Below are 4,308 nucleotides of genomic sequence, written 5' to 3'. Positions count from 1 at the left end.
AGCAGGAATTTAATGGAACACAGTCCATGTAACATATACATACCACCCTAGCAAGGGCAATTTCTATCGCCTGATGAGATACCACGTTCCAAGAGGTATCCTTTTATCCTTACAGACCTGACTCCAAAGGCAATGCCAGCAACTGGTCCAAACGTGTGAAACTTAACTTTTCACACTTGCTTTCTTTTTTGGCATTCCCAGGAAGCTTATGACACCTGAAAACTTTAATCCACCATATGCTTCACTTGATTCCTAAATTGCTCTTCAGTTCTCTTTCTCATCCTTGAAAGGGAACCTCGGCTCATAAAAGATGAGCCAGGAACATATGTGCCTAGGCCGAAAGGGCGCATACAAGTTGTGACAGATTCACTTCTCTGAGCATTAATCCACGTTAACCCAGCTGGATCACGTACCAAACTAGCAAAACCCTTCAGGCTTTGACAGCACCAGTTCTGTGAATATTTAAAGGTTAACAAATTCAGTAGATCCTGCGCTACTTGTACCTACATTGGGAGATCTGACTGAGAATCTGTAAAAGGAGTTAATGAAGTAGAGGACACACACTGGTAATACTCTGTTTTTCCAGCAGGGTGTAGGGCCCCAAAATCTTGGATCAGAATGCAAGTGCCATGAGATTATCATGCCTCCATAATCCAGTCATTTCAAGGGTATCAAAGTAAGAGAAAAATACAAGAAAATATAAAATGTGCAACTCCGACACAAGTTCCTCACTGCTTGAGGGAGCAAAGTGTCCCTAAATCTCTAAATGCCTCATGCAGGCTTAGCAAATAAACGGGCTGGGGTGGGAGATGACAATCTCCGAGACCCCAGAGGATGGGGGAGATGCTGAGAGCTATAAAATAGCTGTCAAGTGTATCATCTGGCTGCAGTGCTCTTCTTGGTAAAGATGCAAGAGCACTTGCAGCTGTTACATACTGCGGAGAAACAGCTTACCAACCAAGTGTAGCCCTCAGGGGGGATCTTGCCGAGCAGTGAGATTTTAACAAAGCTGATGAAAACCTGAAGGACGCCAAAACTAGATACTAAGAAAAAATACCCAACAAATGCAATTCTAAAATATCCAAAGCCATGTAAAAGCCCCTGTGCGTAAAGGCCTTCCTCAAAGGCCCTGCAGCAGGAAATGACGCTTAACTCACCTCCACAGCACTTGTACCCCGTGCGATAAACCACTGTTGTGACTGACGCAGTCTGCATTCCAATGCACTAGAAACCCAGGGTCTTGCCCAGCTGCAGCCCTGGAAGATCCCAGGGCTCCCAGGAAGAGCAGACGTTAGTTAATCTGCGGTCAGGATAAGTCCATCCTGGCCCGCTCCCTTAGCTCCCGCTTGTCACGGGCACGCGTACGCCGACTCACTCCGAGCCCTGCGCAGTGGAGTACAGTACACGAAACAGGTTTATTCCAGAAAACGCCGCAGTGACAGATGCCAAGTAAATGACAGGACTTGAGGATGTAATAAAAATAAACGATAAGACTTCAGGATCAAAGGCATGATGTAAAATGTTAAAACATTTTCTATCCCAAAGTCATCCACACCAAAATTATTACGGATTCTGTAACAATAGAAGCAGTTGCTTCACTGAAATTAGTTTATTTTGAGAATATCCCCTTTAATCCTCCATGCATTTTTTTGCACAAAAAGTTGGATGTTATCACAACCTCCTTCATAAAACTTAATATTGTACGTCTGGTAATGCGGCTGTTTCAACAATTCCTCACTGGAAAGCCCGCACCTGTGCAACCGTGGCAACACCACCAGTAAGTGACTTACACCGCGTTTAATAGCAAAGTTTTACTGAAAACCCTCTGTTTCATGTAAACAAGGCAGGAGGCAAAACAGAGTGTGTATTTGATATGGTTACACCATTTTACAGGGCACAGAAAGCTCTGGGGATCATGGTCCGAAACCCCTGCACGATACGCAATACCGGATATGGATTTTTCACGCAGCCCAAGTCTGTTATGCATTCCTTCGATTTGAACTAGCGCTTCGGTTTAGTATTTCGTTTAGCAAGACTGTAAGGGGAAGCAGTAACGAAGTGTCACCCGTGACATCACACGGCAGGGTATGGTAGAAATTACCACGCGTTTGCAAAGCCATTCCACGGTTACTCGTGCCCTGTAAAATCAAGCGCAACAACCTTTACGCTGACCACAGTGTAAGCAAGCTCGGGATTCTGCTCCTTGGATACATATATGTGTGTGTGTGTGTGTGTATACACAGAGGTGATGTACAACCAGACCCTAGCTGTGTATCAAATCACAGCTTTTATATTGCACAGACAAATACATAGTAAGAGCATGATACAGATGTGAATACCAGGAATATTACAGTCATATGAGAAACTAAGGACAAACTTGTTCTACCACAGCTAGCACATGGCTTATTACAAAATTTTCTCTATCAGAGTCTAAATCAAATACATACTATAAATGGAAAAAAAGAAGTAAAAAATGTGTCTATTTACACACATGTGCATCAGGGCTAAAATGTGGTTTGGATCTGCTTTTTGAAATTAAACATGACTCTAGTATTACCTCTCAAGTACTTCAACGGAATACGAGAGGCCACATTTTCTAAGGTGATAAGCACGTGCATTTCCCGCTGACATCTGGAGGATCTGCGTACGCTGTGATCTTCAGGCCATGTGTTTCCTCAGGTGCCCATCTCTTGGTAATAAATAACCACAGACAAACGCACGCACACGGAACAAACTGGGCACCTCAATGACATGCATAGATTGGAAAGGTGAAAACATGGGCCTGAACTAACTTCTAACCCCTTTTTTTTTAAAAAAAAGTGCATGAAAAATATTATCACAAAAAAAAATAATGAAATTAGTTCCATCCCTTAAGGAAGATTAAATCACTTTTACAAACATAAAGGTCGTTGCCGTCACGTGTGGTAGTTAAGGGTTTGTAGGCAGCACTCAGAAAAGCAGTTCAGGCAACTTGGAGGATTGCTTCACTTCTAGCAAGACGGATCCATGCCTTGTCCGCTAAGGAACACCTGGCTGGCAAGAACAGCACCCATGCTGCCGACGACTGAGCAGTTACATCCTGAACTGACAGTGCTGATACTCAGACCTGCTCATTCCCAGGGACGAGCGTGAAGGAACTCTGTGTGCAGCTCGGCAGGCTGTTTTCCATTAAGATGCCCCAGAGGTTGCAGCAGTCCTTCCAAAAGCTGAGGGATACAACTCCTTACAGTGTGATGAGCTCAGGTATCGGTGAAAACAACAACAACAACAAAGCTGATGCTTTCATTTGAGATCAGGCATCTCTTAATGGCTTCATGAACCGCTGTACTACTTGGAATGCCCTTGCAGGTTGCATTGAACATTTCTCTCACTATCAGTTATTTAGTATTATCACTTCCAGTTTCCACTGAAAGCGGGACATTAGAAGTATTCTGGAACATACACTTTAAAAAAATAAATAATGAAAATAGAAAATTTGAGGAAAAAGTTACTAAGCTGAAGCAAAGCCAACAAAGACCCAAATTCATTAGAGAATTTGTGCTCAACAGCTTAATTTTGCTCCTGTAAGAGACTGATTTAGGAGTAAAATTCTTTAAGTTAAGCTTATGTTTACCTGCTTTGCTGAACTGGGACCTTATTTCTAACAGATGTGCGTATCAAACATCACTCTGCAGAGACATTTCCGTGTTCTAGTCTAGGTGCCAGGTAGGTAACCGTAACGAAGCTTCTAATACGGACTGACTGCAACACGTGTCCCTTATTGGCTACTTTCAAGGTATGCTTCTAAGGAACAAAAATTTAACAAGTGTCATTTTTTTAAACTTTATCCGAAAAAATGGAGGTGAGGAAGTAAAACATGATTCTGGCTGCCAGATAAACGCAATGCTCTGTACAAAAGGCTCCCAGTACAGGGAGCCACCGAGTACAGGTTTTACCTGCCAAAATGTGTCCCCAGTTCCAGAACTTCCCTCTCCAGCTGAACCTGTACTGGAAGCTTTTACAGCAGGACCCTCTTCAGTGCTGTGACAAGAATAAATTCAGCCCACGAGTTGTGACACTGTTCTAATCACCCTGCTAACTTACATGTCTGTACAAAAGGCTCCCAGTACAGGGAGCCACCGAGTACAGGTTTTACCTGCCAAAATGTGTCCCCAGTTCCAGAACTTCCCTCTCCAGCTGAACCTGTACTGGAAGCTTTTACAGCAGGACCCTCTTCAGTGCTGTGACAAGAATAAATTCAGCCCACGAGTTGTGACACTGTTCTAATCACCCTGCTAACTTACATGGCTTCTCAACAACCAGGTTCCA

The sequence above is a fragment of the Eurypyga helias genome, unplaced genomic scaffold (genome assembly GCF_000690775.1).
Source record: "Eurypyga helias isolate BGI_N326 unplaced genomic scaffold, ASM69077v1 scaffold720, whole genome shotgun sequence".
Lineage (NCBI taxonomy): Eukaryota > Metazoa > Chordata > Aves > Eurypygiformes > Eurypygidae > Eurypyga > Eurypyga helias.
The sequence above is the reverse complement of the archived record's forward strand: the minus strand, read 5'-3'. Positions refer to the sequence as shown.